The 19,607-nt window shown below is 42.6% G+C and overlaps 1 long non-coding RNA gene across 1 annotated transcript in view; it reads left to right on the forward strand.

Annotated features, from left to right (window-relative positions):
* Positions 1-19,607, forward strand: part of LOC308570332 — a 56,422-nt gene that overhangs the window by 4,665 nt on the left and 32,150 nt on the right. Inside the window, exon 2 of the long non-coding RNA XR_014001134.1 lies at positions 4,082-4,228. This is a non-coding gene — a long non-coding RNA (uncharacterized lncRNA). The remainder of the gene's footprint in view (positions 1-4,081; positions 4,229-19,607) is intronic.

The raw sequence follows: 19,607 nt of genomic DNA on the forward strand, positions 1-19,607 counted from the left end.
TGTTTGCCTTGCAAATTATAAAATACCTCAAAAATTACATGGTGTCAAACCGTGTGACATAGATTACAAAAATAATATATAGCTCTGAGTTTTATTAAGAAAATTACACCAGATTAACTCTTAGTATCCTGAGACACGATAGCATATCTTAAACTTTATTATTACATAGGAATGGTATTTTGTTAGAAGTATGAATTTTTGGAAAGCAAAATATGGGGTGGAGGTGGGGAGAGCAAGCTAAATTGTAGGGGGTTGGATATATTTTCTCATTTAAAGTAATTGTTGATCTTAAATTCAGCTAATTTATGAAGCTAATTGAATTTTTACTTATTTACTCAGAAGCTGCCCTATACCAGATCAGACTATTTGTTCACCAGTATTCTCTAATCTGATTGGCTGTTGATTTCCAGAGTCTCAGGCAGAGGCCCTTCCTTGTTACCTTCTATCTCTCGGGTGGGAAACCTTTTTGCTCCAAGGCCATACCTTTTATCTCTGCCACCCCAGCAGGCCAACTTTGACCAGTTCTCCCATCCACTTGCCAGTCACTTGACATCAATATCAGCCAACGTGCAGGATGTTCAACAATGCTTTGTGCAGTTTTTGCAGTTTTAATTGTAGACCCTGCTCCCTCCCTGCCCCCAAACAGAAGCCTTTAATCAAGGAAAGTTGTCTGGAACCTAAGCAATAAATACACGCTTGTAACACCATGAACTAATTTTCCAGAAAAGGCCTAATTCTGACATTGTAAATTTTTTTAAAAAAATATACTACAGTGGTACCTCTGGTTACATACTTAATTCGTTCCGGAGGTCCGTACTTAACCTGAAACTGTTCTTAACCTGAAGCACCACTTTAGCTAATGGGGCCTTCTGCTGCTGCTGCGCCGTCGGAGCACAATTTCTGTTCTCATCCTGAAGCAAAGTTCTTAACCTGAAGCACTATTTCTGGGTTAGCGGAGTCTGTAACCTGAAGCGTATGTAACCCGAGGTACCACTGTATCCTCATATCATAATAATCAATGTATGCACTTGTTATCCCGCTTGCTTGGAACATGTGTCTCTACACACACCTGCAAACTATGTCTTTGTGTTCAGGGATTAAGCCCTTCTGGAACACAAATGACTTTGGGGTGGGGTGAGAACCATTTTCCACTGCAACCCCTGGCTCTATTCTGCTAGAAGTTAGGCTACCTTCTGTGCAGTGCTGCCTGTATATAATACAGCACATTAGCTGATGATTCAGTAAAATTGGTCCTTTACTGAGTGTCCTCTCAAATTTCTGTGTCAGACAGCTGGAAGGTTTTCAAGCATGTTTCCAGTTGTGAGTAATACAGAGCATCAAGCATGCTCCTAAGTGTCTCTTTGTGGCAATACTTGTAGATTTAAGTGGTATTAATTAGAAGCTAGTGTTCATAGTGGAGGCGTATATGAGGCAATAAATACCTTTTGTGGGTGACTGAAGGCCACAGCGCCGTGAATCCAAGGTGTTTGATAACCAGAAATGCTGTTTATTACAAGTGAGACACAATATGGTGGCCCAAAGCCTTAGTGCTTGATGTAGCCTTAGAGAGAAAGGGATCAGGCTGGGGCAAAACTCTAAAGAATATTTTAAAACCTGCTTAATGGTTTGCTAATTGCAGGCAATATCACAGGACATATCAAAGAGCAGCTGCTTAAAGCTGTAGCACTCCATGTAGATCCATACTAAGTTTTTTTAAAAAAAACTAAAATAAAATGTAAAACAAATAATAGAGCACCAGCAGTGAAAAGTATACATTTACCTGCCTTGAATCTCAATCCAAAATAGCTTATCTGCCTGTATTGTGCAACTGTCCATTGCTAAAACGTGGTTAATAATAGCCTTCCTTATATGGATGGCAGGGGTGCCAACTTGAATAAAATATTGGGAGGGCCCAGGTAAGCTCAAACCTACATAATCAATCACAAGATGCAGCACAGGCACACTATCTGAATGGCAGTGCCTATTAACTTTGAGGGGGCAGCCCCCTTAAATATTTTATTGGCGGGGCTGAAGGGACCTTGGCCTCCTAGGAGTTGGCTTGTATGATAATAATAATAATGATACTACTACTAATAATTTTATTTATATCCCGCCCTCCCCAGGCATAACCGGACTCAGGGTGGCTAACATCAAAATATAAATACATTAAAACTTAATATCCTGCAATCGACTGAAATACAGATTAAAATCGGATTAAAATCAAATAAGATCAGAAGGCAACCAGCAAATTATGACTATAGGGGTTGGGAACCTTAGGTACTCACCAGGCTCAGCTATTTATATGAGCCGGTGAGAGGAGTTAGAGAGGCCTCTTATATACAGTGGTACCTCGGGATGCGAACGGGATCCGTTTCGGAGCCCCATTCGCATCCTGAACAAAACATAAGACGTGACAGCATGTCTGCGCATGCGCGGGTCACATTTTGTCGCTTCTGCGCATGACATCATTTTGAGCGTCTGCGCATGCACACACTCTGTTACTTCCGGGTTGCCACGGAGCTCAACCCGAAAGCACTCAACCTGAAGCACTTTCAACCCGAGGTATGACTGTATAGGGCTTTGTAGGAGGAGAGGGGTCAGACTGGGCCCTGACCAAAGACCTGGTGGAACAGCTCCGTCTTACAGGCCCTGTGGAAAGATGTCAAGATGATGGGTGGTGTAAGGTCAAACACAATTTAAATTAGGTGTCAAGAACCTGTGGCCTGCCAAATATTGTTGGACTTCATCAGCCCCAACCAGCATGGCCAACGATCAGAGCTGATTAGTGATGTGATCCAGCGACACCTGAAGTGTTGCAAGCGTTCCCACCACAGATAGGAAGCATGTGCTTGCTGTCCTTTCCTCCAACCAAATTCCAGCAGGATTCAAATGTCACACAGACTAGTAAAGTAGGTTAAGCTGAAAGCAAGTAACTTGCCAAGTTATCTTAATTAGTGATGAATGCACTAATTCAAACTTCTCTTCTAGCCATGGTCAGAATATCAAAAGGTTGGCAGGAGCTGGGTACAGAGCATCGGGAGCTCATCACCGTCACATGGATTTGAACCACTGACCTTACGATCAGCAAGCCCAAGAGCCTCAGTAGTTAAGACCACAGTGCCACCCGTGTTCCTTAAGTGGTGTGTTGAAAGCACACCAGTGAAAGTAGATAAATAGGTACTGCTGCAGCGGGAAGGTAAATGGCATTTCCATGCACTCTGGCACTCATCACGGTGTCCCGTTGTGCCAGAAGCATTTTAGTCATGCTGGCCACATGACCTGGAAAGGTGTCTGTGGACAAACGCCGGCTCCCTCGGCCTGAAAAATGAGATGAGTGCCACACCCCATAGTCAAATTTGACTGGACTTATCCATCCAGGGGTCCTTTACACCTTTACCTTTCAACAGATCCATAAGAAGGAGATTTGAGAAATACGTAAAGAGCGTAAAATCCTTGATGTGTTTTAGAATATTCATAGAGCACTAGAAATCCCAAACCTGTATTACAATATGGGCTAGGGTAAGGTATTAAAATTTCCAACTTGCCTGTCACCCTTTACCAACAATAATGTGAATTTGTGCTCACAGTTCAAGACATCGGGAAGGCCAAGTATAAAGTCTGTTTTCCCCGTTTCAGATGTGCATAGCCTGGGGCAATGTGTTGCAATCTAACGCCACTTGTTGCAACAGATATTTTAAAGACAACCCTGCTATTCTCTGACCTTGGAGATCCTACAGGAAATTGGAAGTGCAAACACTCAGTTTTGCATAAAAGCAGCATCAGCTATGATGCATATTGGCATCTATTCCAGCCACAAGAACATAACCACAAAACAGGAAAAAAGGATCAATATCGCTTGGAAATGAGGATGCTAAGTAAAAGTAGCTGTGGCTGTGCTTGTTTTGTTTAAAAACAAATGAGTCATCTATTGAAGATTGTAATGAAAGGTTTTTTGTTTTTTTGAAAAGATAGTCCAGACTTGCTAGCAAGTGAAAAGGTAATATTACCTGCTCTCTGCATAAAATGCACACCAACAAATAAGCAAACAACAATCCCCACTTAGTTGTTTTTCCCCCTGCAGGTGACACATTCTGCTTTGAGAGAATTTAATCTTAAAAGACCGTGACCCGTAATAAAAAGGTATGTCACCAAAGGTAATCTACATATGCAGAGAAATAGCATCCTGGAGCCCTTGTACTCTGGAAGCAAGTAGAACCGATGGAGAATGGTAAGTAACGCTTTACTTGATCTTCACTTCTATAGCTTGGAAAGTAACAGAATAGTTATAAAGTCCAATTAAATAACACAAGAGTCGAACTGAAGGCATAGACTTAGCCTGGGGCAGAAAACAGGCAACACATTCTTTCTATATGGTTTCTTCTTTCATTTTTCCTGTGAAGGGAAACGGAATATTTTCTAAGTGCATCAGAGTTGATCCAGCTGCAGCAACTGAACCATTTAAAAATCCTAACTTGCAGTCGGAGAAGGTGTTCAGCTGTTTATAGAAAGGCATAACATCTCAATCCACAAAATAGTTTGCTGGAATGGTAACATTTCCTTTGACTGGCACCCACTTTTAATATACTATCGGGTATTAAGGCAAATTTTAATCATTGGAACCTCTTTTCATGTAATATGTTTAGGTTTGGGGACTAATTCTGATATACACCTTTGTAAGCATGGATTCTTATGCTTTCACTTAGAACTGAACTCCAGATTGGCTTAATTTTGCAGCCTCTTATTCAATGGCTTTTTGTAATATGCTTACCCACATCAGTGATTACAGCAGCCATAGGTGAAAATACATAGTGTGACATTTCACATATAATGCCAAATTGTGGCTTTCCTCTACAAGAATAATCATTGAAGGAGCCTTGGACTTCTGTACTCCAACTCTTTCTTCCCCAGCTCTAATAATAATAATAATAATAATTAATAATAATAATAATAATAATAATAATAATAATAATAATAATAATAATATCTATGTCTATGCCTATGTCTATGTCTATGTCTATGTCTATCTCTATGTCTATGTCTATCTCTATCTCTATATCATCTATATCTATATCTATCTCCTGCCATCTGGCTGGGTTTCCCCAGCCACTCTGGGCGGCTCCCAACAGAATATTAAAAACACGATAAAACATCAAACATTAAAAACTTCCCTAAACACGGCTGCCTTCAGATGTCTTCTAAAAGTCAGATAGTTGTTTATTTCCTGGACATCTGATGGGAGGGTGTTCCTCATATCCCCAGAATAATAGTAACTTCCTGTTTTTTGGCAATCCACAGGTTACCGTTATTTCTAAACCAGCAAACCATGGCTTGTGCTTCCCCTACAAACCAGGATTGCAAACCAGGGTTTACTGAAAACTGGAAAGTAACTAATTATCCTAAGTGTGCATGGGAAGGAAGGAACAAGCCCGAGTTTCCTTCAAGGCTCAGCCTCAGTTACAGCCGAATGAGACACCTGTGATTGTGAAGCTAGTACAGAATAGTGGTTGTACACAAAACTCTGAACTGAAAACCTCAAGTTAAAATTTCTAGCCAGTCATGAACTATAGGTTGTTCTTTGGAAAGCTCCTCTTTTGTAGTTTCTCACCCCAGTGGCAATACAGGGCTACCTTATGCAGATATCATAAAGATTGCTGAGATACATAGATGAAAAACCGAAAATGTAAGGAAAATGCTACATATATACTAAGGATGGGACCATAAAGCATATACCGTATTTTTCGCACCATAGGACGCACTTTTTCCCTCCTAAAAAGCAAGGGAAAATGTGTGTGCGTCCTATGGAGCGAATGCAGGCTTTCGCTGAAGCCTGGAGAGTGAGAGGGGTCGGTGCGCACCGACTCCTCTCGCTCTCCAGGCTTCAGGAAGCTATCTGCTAGCAGAGGGAGACCCAGCTCTCCCACCGCTAGCGGAGCGCTGCATTAATCCCGAAGCTTGGGGCGTGCGGAGCTCAGCACGCCCCAAGCTTCTGGGTGCCGGCAAGGTCTCCGCTAGCCCTGGGAGAGCCCCGCGACGTCGCGCGGCTCTCCCAGGGCTAGCGGACCACTGCGCTAATCCCGAAGCTTGGGGCGTGCGGAGCTCAGCACGCCCCAAGCTTCTGGGTGCCGGCAAGGTCTCCGCTAGCCCTGGGAGAGCCCCGCGACGTCGCGCGGCTCTCCCAGGGCTAGCGGACCACTGCGCTAATCCCGAAGCTTGGGGCGTGCGGAGCTCAGCACGCCCCAAGCTTCTGGGTGCCGGCAAGGTCTCCGCTAGCCCTGGGAGAGCCCCGCGACGTCGCGCGGCTCTCCCAGGGCTAGCGGACCACTGCGCTAATCCCGAAGTTTGGGGCGTGCGGAGCTGAGCGCGCCCCAAGCTTCTGGGTGCTGGCAAGGTCTCCGCTAGCCCTGGGAGAGCCCCGCGACGTCGCGCGGCTCTCCCAGGGCTAGCGGACCACTGCGCTAATCCCGAAGTTTGGGGCGTGCGGAGCTGAGCGCGCCCCAAGCTTCTGGGTGCTGGCAAGGTCTCCGCTAGCCCTGGGAGAGCCCCGCGACGTCGCACGGCTCTCCCAGGGCTAGCGGACCACTGCGCTAATCCCGAAGCTTGGGGCGTGCGGAGCTCAGCGCGCCCTAAGCTTCTGGGTGCTGGCAAGGTCTCCGCTAGCCCTGGGAGAGCCCCGCGACGTCGCGGGGCTCTCCCAGGGCTAGCGGAGACCTTGCCGGCGCCCAGAAGCTTGGGGCACGCTGAGCTCCGCACGCCCCAAGCTTCGGGATTAGCGCTCCGCTAGCCGTGTCTAGGCTGCGGATAGCAGCCTGCTTCCCGGAGCGTCGGGCGCCCTGAAAGCAGAGCTCCCGGCGCTTTGGGAACACATCCGCAGCATGGGGACCCTTGCAGGAGCTCCCCGCAAGCTTCCCCACGCTGCGGATAGCAGCCTGCCGCCCGGCGGGTGGGGCACCCTGAAGCAGAGCGCCCCTCGCGCCAGGCATACATCCGCAGCGTGGGGAGCCCTGCAGCAGTTCCCCACAAGGCTCCCCAAGCTGCGGATAGCAGCCTGGCGCCCGGCGGGTAGGGCGCCCTGAAGCAGAGCGCCCCGCGCGCTAGGCAGACATCAGCCAGCCCCACAAGCTCGGGGGACAGCAGGGAGGCGCAGCGCCACTATCCCGCTGTTCCTCGACCTGGTTCGGTTTCCCTGACCTGCTTTTGGGGGGGAAATAAAGGGAAAATTTTTTTCCTTTATTTCCCCCCCAAAAAACTAGGCGCGTCCTATGGTCCGGTGCGTCCAATCGTGCGAAAAATACGGTATTCTGTGCCTAATGGAGCTTTGAGCATTATTTTCTCAACCAGCAGTGCCCTGTGCCAAGCTGCTTTTGAAAAGTGGAGAAGGAGATTTCAGAAATAGATTGTGATAAGGCATAGGGATGTGCTGCTCAAAGAAAAACATTCAACAATCCCACTGGGCATGGTTGTTAACAGTGGGGCTGAAGGCGATATTAGATGAAAGGAAAAAATGACTAAGGAAGAAAGAATAATTTACTAAGGAAGAAAGAATAATCTAGCAGAGCATGCTAGAATGCTAGAAAGGTAAACGGTTTTCTTTAACCATTCTTATCATGTATTCTTTCTTGCTTTCCTGTTCCTGTTTGGAAATTTCCTAAGAAATTTCCCAAGATGTGCATTTACAAGGCATATGAAGCCTATGTTGAATAAAACTAAACAAAACACAGTATAAGTTTAGTAATCACTGGACCAAGAGCATTTACCTGCTTTAGAGTACTTACTATAATAGAATAGTCATATCTATTTGTATGTTTTATTTGATCTGATGATTTTTTTATGTTTAAAAAGATTTAAAACATTTTATAATATCTTTACAACCAACAGAGAGCATCTCATTTAATTTTTGTGTAGGAACAGCACCCCGTAATTCCATATTCCCCATCAAAATAATCATTTGCACATTTTTTTCTGTCAGCTGTAACACCGAGGTTATTCTGTAGTGACTTAATTTGCAGATATTTCTGTAGAACGTGCTGCTTATTTCAATATGCTTTTGACTTCCTAAGAAACTATCAAATTCAGCTCTGAGACTGGTGTTATTCCCTTAGGGAGTCCCAAATGAATTTGAATTTTCCAAGGGCTTCATGCACCATTTGTTGTTTATTCCTTTGTAATAGTATTATTTCCATTATGATAATAGGATTATGTTCATCATAACATGTGTTGTCTTCCATAGCGTAACCTCACCTTTTCCCCCAGGAAAAGAGAGAATGTGAAAAGCTTAACAGGTTTCGAGTGAAATACAGTCCTGTGGTCATAAAGTTTTAATGTATGTTTCGTGCAAGTTGGTATATGGTATTTAAACAGTATATAATGGTAATTAAAAATGTTGTAAACTGCATTTGAATACATGCAATATATGATTTAAGAAAAAGCCACTCATTCCGTTAATATTTTACTCCAACTAAGTACAATGAATTAATTGCATTACACTGAAGCTGTTCTGCTAGGTACAATGCCATTTAAATCATAATATTGTGGACAGTACCTCTCCGAGGAAAACACTGTGATTCTGATATTAGCATCATTTTCTGAAACTGAGCTGATGCAGCAGCTGGTATATTTCGACATGTTTTCTTAGTGTAGCAGACCTTAAGATTAGTTATTACAACTATAGGTTTCATTGGCATGATACTGGCTAAACTGAGAATTTCAATATTTAACTGGACTTTGGGCTATGCAGGAAATCCATTAGGTAAGTAATGAAAGATTTCCTAGATCTTCCCTTGCCCCACCTGGCTGTGCAACACCTTAATAGAAAAACAGTGTCATTTATGTATGTGTTTATCTAAGAATCATTCAATCAAGATAGAGAGCGATTTTCCATGTGGCTCTGGTGCCACAAGCAGAACTTGCACTTTATGGTACAGCTGGAGAGACTTGTGTGTTGCTTTGGAACATAGCAGTGTGCGTGGCTGAATGGTTTCTACATAGGTCAGAAATGGGGGGGGATAATGTGTAAGTCTGGGAAGAGATGAAGGGCATAGCAAAAAGCCATTCACTGTGGAACCATCTACAGTTATGGCCTGTTGTCACTCAGGATATTTGCAGTGGCAAGTAGCATTATGGGATGAATATGTCTTTCTTGCTGGTGCACTCTGTATGAATTGCATTTCTTTTGGGCTGAAGCCCATTCACTCTCAAATTTAATGTTGCTTTTAACCAGGAGTAGGCAAACTAAGGCCCGGGGGTTGGATCCGGCTCAATCGCCTTCTAAATCCGGCCTGCGGACGCTCCAGGAATCAGCGTGATTTTACATGAGTAGAATGTGTCCTTTTATTTAAAAGGCATCTATGGGTTATTTGTGGGGCCTGCCTGGTGTTTTTACATGAGTAGAATGTGTGCTTTTATTTAAAATGCATCTCTGGGTTATTTGTAGGGCACAGGAATTCGTTTCTTTTCTCTCTCTCCAAAATATGGTCCAACCCACCACATGGTCTGAGAGATGGTGGACCGGCCCACGGCTGAAAAAGGTTGCTGACCCCTGCTCTTAACCCTCCTTCAACTGTACTTCGCATTTCAGTAGTTACATCTGTGGCCAAGTCACGATTAGAGAAAAGGGACGTTGCAGCAAAATATGCATGCAAGCTAATATGATACGAAAATGAATAGCTGCGACTATTTTGTGTGCTGCACGGAACCAAAATTATTCCACAAGTTGGGCAGACTATGAACTCTAAAGCAACTTTACAATCCTAAAGCTGTTTTGATGGAACAAACCACAACTGTTACAGATACTAGCTGGGTACACTTGTGCAGGTGGATAATAAGCATGTATAATTAGATGAAAGATACATAATGGTTTGTTGTTGGTTACGCATTTACAACAGCTGACGATATGCTTAATGTGTAGTTCACAAATTAAGACAATTACTTATGGCTCCACGGTTAACCAGGAGGATTCCTTATGGACTGTAGCACAAAAACACTCTGTACCGCTGTATGAGGTAGATTCCCAGTGCTGTCTGTAATTTGACCTCCAGCTATCAGTTTTACTCAAAGACATTAAAAAAACCCATCGTGAATTGTAGGTGGCATGTTTTTAGCCATCTAGTAGAAAGCATTTTAACTCTCACCATATCCAAAGTAAAAGCTTTATGTTTCATCTGAAATGTTAGTATTCAATAATAAGTCTGCATGGAAAATATCTGGTATTTTGCATTTTTCCATTTGTGTTAGGGGTTTAGTCAAATGTGAATTAATTTTTCTTTCCATTCTTCACTTTACATATAATTAAAAAATATCAAGTAAGATATCAGCTACATACATACTTGCTTCAGATTCACTGCATTGTACCTAACATACTTTTGTGCATCTATGACCATTTGCACTTGAAGAATGGAAATATCCAACTCCAAGAAGAGTTTCAAAGCAAGTTTTTCCCCCTAGGGCACTGTTTTATTTTTGATATTTTATTTAAAGGCTTTTGGGTTTCATTTTTCATTCTCTTCCACATTGTAAAACTCCTTTACAATTCAGTCAAGCTAATATACAAAAAATAATGGTGCCAAAATGCAAGATTTTATTTAGGAGCTTCCTAAGTGCAGAGAGCCATGAGTCATTATGAACTGAGCCAAGCTCAGACCTTGCAGAAAATTGGTCCTAGCTTGCAGTGATACCCCTTCCTGTAGTAACCTGGGGAACCAATGGCCGAGAAGACTGGAGTTGAACGTTTTAGATGTGGTAGAAGTGACTTTCAAGGCCTAGAACTTTCCAGAAAGTCTCCTTGTCTATTTACATCAGGGAGCCTGGGAAAATGTGGATCCCAGTTCCGTTCTGCTAAAAGGCCTGAGCATTTTTCATTCTCTCCAGTGGCAATTAAAACTTCTGAGCATGCTCTGAAGAATCTAGGAGCGTAAGCGGGGCTCCCCCCCCTAGAAAAAAAGATGATGGAACTCACCATGAACTTGTTCTCTTATAATGACAATGGCACCCACCTGAGAGGTGCAAGAGCAGTTTTTGTAAGTTCCGGTTGGGAAAAAAGCCCCGAGCCTAAAAGATGCTAAAGCCTTCCACAAAAGAATAATGAGGGGGATTGGTGAGGAGAGCTTGGAGGGGCAAGTTAGATTTTTCCCAAAAAGAAGTGGAGGCATTTGTGGAGTGAGTATTCTCTGCGGAAGCTCATGGAAAGCAACCCACATATGAAGAGAGCTTGATTATGACCTCAACAGAATCTAACTGTTCATTTGTTCTAGGAAAATTATCTTCATCTACTTGGCAGCAAATAGAACTGATAACCCAAGTTGAAAAACTCTGGAAAGCCAGATGGTGATATTTAAATTTTCATTCAATCAAGTGTGGACAAAGAGATTTATTTGACTATAGGTTACTACTCAACACATCCAGGTAGTTGAATTGTCTTTAAACCAATGGGACTTAGCATTTCAACTCCGCTTAGGGAAGTTAACGTTTTAGGGCAAATTGGGAAATTATCCACAGCAAGACCTATTGTGTCCCCCGTATTATTATTATTATTATTTTATTTATAATTTTCAATTTTATACATTTCAATAATTTAACCATCATTTTAATATTTCAGAACTCAACTTCCTTCCCCCTCTTTCTGCGGTTCCTTAAATTTATTTTTTTATATTTTCTGCATATTCCAAATTAACTTAATTTACTCATTTATCCATCTACTTTAAATATATACTTTTATAAAACTGCAGGTTATTACAATAATCCTGGCTATGTTCTTATCTGTTTAAAGTTTATTTCTAAATATTCAATAAGCCAGAGCAAGACTTATTGAAATGAATGAGTACTATATGCAACAGGGGTCAGCAAACTTTTTCAGCAGGGGGCTGGTCCACTGTCCCTCAGACCTTGTAGGGGGCTGAACTATATTTTTTTTTGGGGGGGGGATGATGCAAGTGCACCATGAGCCATGGTGGCTGCTTACCTGTGCCTTACGAGCAGCAGGGGCTGGCGGTGGTGACGGAGGGACAATGAGCGGTGCACAAAAGGGCTCTGGAGAGGGGCTGCTTAAAATGGCGGCCGCTCAAGAGCTGCTGCTGCTGGCACCAACAAAGCCCAGCCCCCTTCCTCCTCTAGGCAGGGCGGGGAGAAGCCAGGAGGAGGGAGGGAGGAGGTGCTGGGGCCGCCGTGGAAGGGAGACGGAAAGAACACGTGTACTGGCAATCCATGCGGCGATTCCTGGACCGTCTGTGAGACGGATCTAGAAGGTAATTTGGCCTAATCCAGCCCGCGGTCCTTAGTTTGCCTACCCATCATATACAAGAACAAGAGAGGAGGATGAGTAGTAGTAGTAATATTAAGGTAAAGGTAAAGGGACCCCTGACCATTAGGTCCAGTCGTGACCGACTCTGGGGTTGCGGCGCTCATCTCGCTCTATGGGCCGAGGGAGCCAGCGTTTGTCCGCAGACAGCTTCTGGGTCATGTGGCCAGCATGACTAAGCCGCTTCTGGCGAACCAGAGCAGCGCACGGAAACGCCGTTTACCTTCCCGCCGGAACGGTTCCTATTTATCTACTTGCACTTTGACGTGCTTTCGAACTGCTAGGTTGGCAGGAGCTGGGACCGAGCAACGGGAGCGCACCCCGTCACAGGGATTCGAACCGCTGACCTTCTGATCAGCAAGTCCTAGGCTCTGTGGTTTAACCCACAGCACCACCTGTGTCCCTATAGTAGTAATATTAGTAATAATAAATAATAAGTTTGTTATTTATAGCCTGCCCATCTGGCTGCATTGCCCCAGCCAGTAGAGCTTACTAATGAATTCTACTCTTAATCGTTTGCCATTATTGTATTTTAAATAATTGGGTTGCCCTTCAATATTCCTAGGGCAGTTTGCAAATTATAATACAGTCGTACCTTGGAAGTCAAACAGCTTAGTGCCTGAACATTTTGGCTCCCGAACGTCACAAATCTGGAAGTGACTATTCTCGTTTTCCAACTATTTTTGGAAGCCGGAGGTCTGACGGGGCTTCCAATTGGCTGCAAGAGCTTCCTGCAGCCAATCATAAGCTGCGATTTGGTTTTGAAAGTCGAACGGATTTCCGGAACGGATTCTGTTTGACTTCCAAGGTACAACTGAAATGAAATACAAACAACTGTAAAAGCGAAAGAACAGTATATAAGAGTAACAGAAAATAATATGAAAGATTTTAAATGCCTTTTTAAAAAAAATTCCACGTGATGAAAAGACCTCAGAGTTCAAACCAGCAAACCTCCCTGGCAAGATCTTTCCACAGTCAGGGTGACACCACTGAGAAGTTTGGTGTGAAATGCGTGCCTTATAGGAAGTCCTATGAATTTGTCATGAAGAGGAACTTTGTTTTAAAACAAAATAAAATAAAACCTTCCAGTAGCACCTTAGAGACCAACTAAGTTTGTTATTGGTATGAGCTTTCGTGTGCATGCACACTTCTTCAGATACTTCAGATTCTTCAGTTTTTAAACGTTTCTCTTGGCAACACTATAAACATTTCCCAATTCTATCCTGGTTGTTTTTTTAAAAAGAAAGTATCGCACCAGAGTAGATCCTACTTTAGTAGCAGATGTGGAGCTATCAGGGTTCGATAAGCATTTTTGCATAAATTATATCATAAGCAAAGTTAATCATTATGTACAGGTGGTATGCCACCTGTTTAATTCAGTCTGGAACGGATCGGAATGTGGCGAAGCAAACTGAAGAACCCCCCACAATTAAAGTTGTACTTATCAGCCAAGTGAGCACAAATAACAATTCCGTTTCGTTTATATCTGAAGAGACTTTGTGCAAAAAAAAGAGAGAGGCTCATCTTCAGCAATGTCTTTAATATCTCACCTGTGGAGCTATACAGTTACGCTGAGATTGACAGATGGTATCCACCCTTGTCTAATAAGAATTTTGTTGGCAGCATAAATCGAGGGCATTTAATAGCGTGTGATATTTTAGCTTTAATTCTCAAGAAATGTGTACTTAACCTCATCAATAATTGCTAATATGATGGAAAGGCTTTATAAAGCCAAATAATAGGTTATCAAATGAAACCTATTTTGTGAAGAAATATGCTCCTTACTAAAACAGACCTTGAGACCTTTGCTAGCAGGTATACTGGAATCCCAGTTTTGCTTGTGTTCTATTAACATAATGGTTTTTGACTCTGTCAATGTGCAAAATTTAAGAAGTAAAAGAGAAACTAGCAGACAAGGGGAAAGGTGGGGTGGAAATGTTCAGAAGACACCTCCGCTGGCAAGTGGGGAAATTATGCGTTGAAAACAAATTTTTGTATACATAATGATGCACTGGTGGTGCAATGCCAAAATAGATTTGCTTCTCTCCTTCTTTAATTAATATTCATTCTGTGAAATATGGATGGTTTGAGGAGTAAGAAATGAACAATGCAGGTGGGGTGTGCGTGTCAGTTTGTGTATGTAAATTCAGACATGTGATGGATGGATAGATTTACCTATGTAGTGACAAACTCTATTTGGGAGTACTGCTGCAAAGTTCTAACCTGCCCCCCCCAATAATGATGGGCTTTTAAAACAGCCAGGCTAATATGCAAGAGAAAATCACCATGTGTATAACACCAACAATTATTTTTAACCTCTCCTAAATTCCTGGCCACTTTGCATTGGTTTAAAACACTCAATTTACACCATCAACAGATTGTTGAGACTAAGGGGACCCACAATAAACACAATAGGTAGGGAAGGTCTATTTTAAGGCCTGGGATTGCTCTTCTTGTCCCAGCCAATGTTACGGGTTTTCCCTGTTTATCAAGGCTTGAAACCGTTTCCCAGAAAGTGTGCAAATCCAAGCAATTTAGGAAGTCTCTTGCATAAAATTCCCCTAAATGTCCTTTGATACTGGGAGCCATTGTATCCTAGCCTGACTGTCTGACTTGGACATAGTTCAGTTGGTTAAAGCAATGTGCTGATAATGCCAAGGTTGCAGGTTTGATTCCCGTTTTTTTTTATTAAGTTCAAATCAGTATACCCCTTTGCTCAAAACTTAGCACTCCACAGATATTCCTGAGTTGTCCCATTTAAAGAGAAAGGTATTTTAAGACTGCAGTCACTGACAAACCTAGGGACGCAGCTCAGTGGTAGAACATCTGCTTTGAATCTCCCAGCATCTCCTGGTTGGTTTAGGAAAAAAAATGTATCTGAAACATTGGCGTGCTGCTGCCAGTCAAGGTCAATAACATTGAGTTAGATGGAATAGCAGTCTGACAGTATAAGACCACTTCCTATGTTCCTATGTAATGCAATGGACATTGTGCCATGCTTTCTAGGAAAACATGGAGAGGTTGGGTAAAACACAGAGATAACATAACCTCCAACATTTATCTGATGAAAATATTTCCTTAATAATAATAATAATACCCTACCCAACTGACTGGGTAGCCCCAGCCACTCTGGGCAGCTTCCAACATATATAAAAACATAATACAACATTAAACATTTTTAAAAAAACTACTTTCCCATACAGGGCTGCCTTCAGATGTCTTCTCAAGGTTGTATTGTTATTTATCTCCTTGGCTTGAGGGGGTTACATAACTCCATACCCTCCAACATTTTTCTGATGAAAATAGGGGCATCCAGAGCCTAGGGCTTGCTGATCAGAAGGTCGGCGGTTCGAATCCCCGCGACGGGGTGAGCTCCCGTTGCTCGGTCCCTGCTACTGCCAACCTAGCAGTTCGAAAGCACGTCAAAGTGCAAGTAGATAAATAGGTACCGGCGGGAAGGTATACGGTGTTTCTGTGCGCTGCTCTGGTTCGCCAGAAGCGGCTTAGTCATGCTGGCCACATGACCCAGAAGCTGTACGCCAGCTCCCTCAGCCAGTAAAGTGAGATGAGCGCCACAACCCCAGAGTCGTCCGCGACTGGACCTAATGGCCAGGGGTCCCTTTACCTTTAAGGGAAAGTGGGACATTCCAGGATCAAATCAGAAACTGGGATGGCTTCTCTAAATCCAAGACTGCTCCTGGAAAATAGGGACACTTAGAGGGTCTGAGATAACTAAGAATATGGCCAAGGAATGTGGCACTTGTCTACGTGATTGTCATCTTAGAGCTTCTTATTTCTCCCATCATTGCTTCTTGTCTGTCTAAATATTAACAGGTGAGTTTGCTTGCTCATTCATAGATAACCAGAACACACTTCTCCAGAAGTGGTTATTTAGCATGGAGACCTGTTTAATTGAAATCACAAATGTGACTAAGTTCCTGCTATGATGTGATCTGACATAAATGATCATAGGAAAAAATTGCCTCTTGCTGATCCCCACTATCTTACATCTCAACTTGCTGCAAGATTGAGGCAAACGGCACCAATTTACTGCTCCCAACTGCATGATAATGGACACTTTGCGGTGCACTCTCCCTTCATTACTGTACAGGTCAGGGCTGTTAACAAGGGGCTCTTGCCACTTCTGACAGATAGTCACTACCAAGATGAATGGCAGTAGCCACATGACCACTTAAGACTCTGCTTTCACTTTCCAGCACCTTTAGAGCACTTACTTTAAAAAAACACAACACCCTCAGCTTATTTTTTAACTCTTTATTAACTAGGAGGATCAATAGAATTCTGTTCAAACTGACCTATAATTCTTTTAAAATTTAATTGAACAGAAAGCTCCACGTACATCTTCTCATTTCTCTCAAGCCTGTAATAATAGATTTGTTTAAATGGTGGAATTAAAAGCAACGCATGCTATGTTACCTAAGAATTACTTGATATTTTACTGATGGCAGAATGACACACTGCATGTAGTGCCATTATTGTTTTTAGGGACAGGTTTGTTTTTAATGGAATGCAGCCACTGAGGCTGCAATTTGAAGGGAGAAACTATGGGGGATGGGGATAAGGGCTTATTAACCTTTCCCCTTGGGCTATTTTCCTGCCAAAAATACACACCAACTGCTTTTACCTCAGTTCAGGAGATGGTATGGGGATTCATATATTCCCCCCAATGGATGTAAAAGCACTATGTGTGTGTGTTTTTGATGTTTAGGATGTGTATACACTGTATGTTTAAAGCACATGGCTCCCACCAAAGAATCCTAGGAACTGTAGTTCGCCCCTCACAGAACTACATGTCCCATCACCCTTAACAAACCTCAATTTCCAAAATTCTTTGCTGAGAAGAAATGTTAAGAAGCCCCTCTCCTTGGTTCCAGCCCCCTCTTTCATATTTCACACTCAACAGTGACATTTGTGGGGTAAATCAGCTTCTTATAACTAACATGCTTAACTCTAATTCGTGCATGAAGAGGTTAAGACCATAGAGTAAACTGTCCTGTCAGGCTTAGCTAGGTCACACCCTCTCACATGGGGAGGAAGGGTTACCAAATTCTTCATTCTCTCTCTTTCCTGCCATGTGAACTGACCAATAAGGATGTCTGGGCTGGTTGCTCCAAGCCCAGACCGCATGGCTTAAGCAAGCAATCTTTGTTTTTCTATACAAATAGTTTAGAAACCTTTGCCATTTTTGAAACTAAGTTGTAGTGCCTGTCTTTTCTTGCTGCTGTATGGAAAAGCACATGAATCTGACCTTTGAAGAGTTTGTAAGTAAACCATTTTTAACTTATCAAACATGCTAAGGGAAATGAGTAGCCTTTGAAGCGATTAAGAAGAGGATATTTTAAAGGTCTAGCAGTCTATATTTCCACTCTTTACTTTGCTGCATGCTTTGTGATTTTAAATCTCTCTCACCAAAGAATACTTGCTCCAAACCTGGATCTAGGCATCCATGGAATTCTCCTTTTATTCTTTAACAACCAACCAACCAGCGATATTCTGTACCAAACAAAAGTTTGATCAAAAAGAATAATGAACCTAATATCTACTTCCATCAAGTGTCTTTCTCTTTGCCAGTGTTTTTTCACAAATGAGTGTAAGCAACTGAATATATTAGAATTAATTTTTCTGTTTTGCATTTCCAGTTGCTATACTTTAATTCATAGGCTATATTACAGCAACTATCAGCTCACAGGCAGAATATGGTGCAGGAAAGGCTGCAGAGTTAGCTCTCAGGGCAACACTGAGCAGGCTGGGCTCTGTCATAAGGCAAAATAAGGTGACTGCTTCAGGCAGCTGAGTGTAATGAAATGGCAGCAAATTGATACAGTACTTGCTTATTACATTTTTATTGTGTTTTTACTCCCAAGAAGAGATGCTTGTGGGATTTCCTGACTTACTATTGCTACTGTGTCGCTTAACTTGGGGAGGATCACCATTTTCTGCCTCAGGCAACAAAATAACTTGGGGTGACCCTGATACTGTGCATGGAAGGATTGGGGGAGGGGTATTGCTCCTTTCTCTCCCCAATTGACATTTTTAATTAAAGTGAGGTAATGTTCATGCTGGCTGGACTCACAAAAGTTAAACTGGAAAGGGAAGGGTGGAGGAATTGTGGGAGGCGAGGAGACCTTGTATACAGTTGCCAGGCAACCACACAAGCATCTCTTATTGCTTCCTGATTAACAGGACACATTAAATGTAAGTGCCAAGCAGCCTGATTTCTCCAGTTTCCCCCTTTCCCTCCTTCTGCTTTAATCCTTATTACCCCAGTTAGATGTGACCAGAGAGAGGGAGAGATGTGGTTGCTGCCATGTCTGTGGAAAAGCTGGGGCCCAAAAAGGGAAATTATAATGCCTTCCTACTCTTCCCAACAGCCACTTCCCCTAAAATATTCAACCCCCCTCCCCAGAAAATTATCATTTTCTGCCAGGACTGGGCTGAAACCTCAGCTTCTCTATCAAATGCCCCCCTCCTGTCAATATCTGTCTATATACAGTGGTACCTCGGGTTACATACGCTTTAGGTTACATATGCTTCAGGTTACAGATTCCGCTAACCCAGAAATAGTACCTCGGGTTAAGAACTTTGCTTCAGGATGAGAACAGAAATTGTGTGGCGGTGGCACGGCGACAGCGGGAGGCCCCATTAGCTAAAGTGGTACCTCAGGTTAAGAACAGTTTCAGGTTAAGAAGGGACCTCCAGAACGAATTAAGTACTTAACCTGAGGTACCACTGTACTGCCCTTCATCCAAAGATCCGAAGGCAGTTCACAACAGAAAAATACAAAGTGAGAATACAAAATACATAATAAAACAAAAATAAACCAATAACCCCCCTTCCACAAGCAATTATTATTATTTCTTACCTAGCAGACTACATTCCCCAGGTACATAACTAGGCCAATCTTTAAGATTTTCTGAGGAGTTCCACAACCAGTGAGTGGACTGTCACTTGATAATAACGCAGAAGTGGGCCTTCTCAGTGCTAGCCCCATCTTCCAAAATGCCTTCCCTTGGGTAATTTGTGAGGTGGAGACAGTAATGACCGCTAAATGCCTCTTAAAGCTTCTCTGTTTACCCAAGAGTTCTTGGACTCCCAACTCTTTATTTTTATTTTATTTGTACAGTCCTCAGTTTTATTTGTGACGTACCGTTGCATCTTGGTTTTAATCTAGTTTTTAGGACATTTATTGAGTGTTGTATTTTTATTGTCTTTGTGTTGACTGCTTAGAGACATTTTTATTATATTAAGGAGTATAAAATTTAAACAAACAAATAAAAACATGTATACATGGATATTT

This window comes from Podarcis bocagei, assembly GCF_964188305.1.
Source record: "Podarcis bocagei genome assembly, chromosome: 12".
Classification (NCBI taxonomy): Eukaryota; Metazoa; Chordata; class Lepidosauria; order Squamata; family Lacertidae; genus Podarcis; species Podarcis bocagei.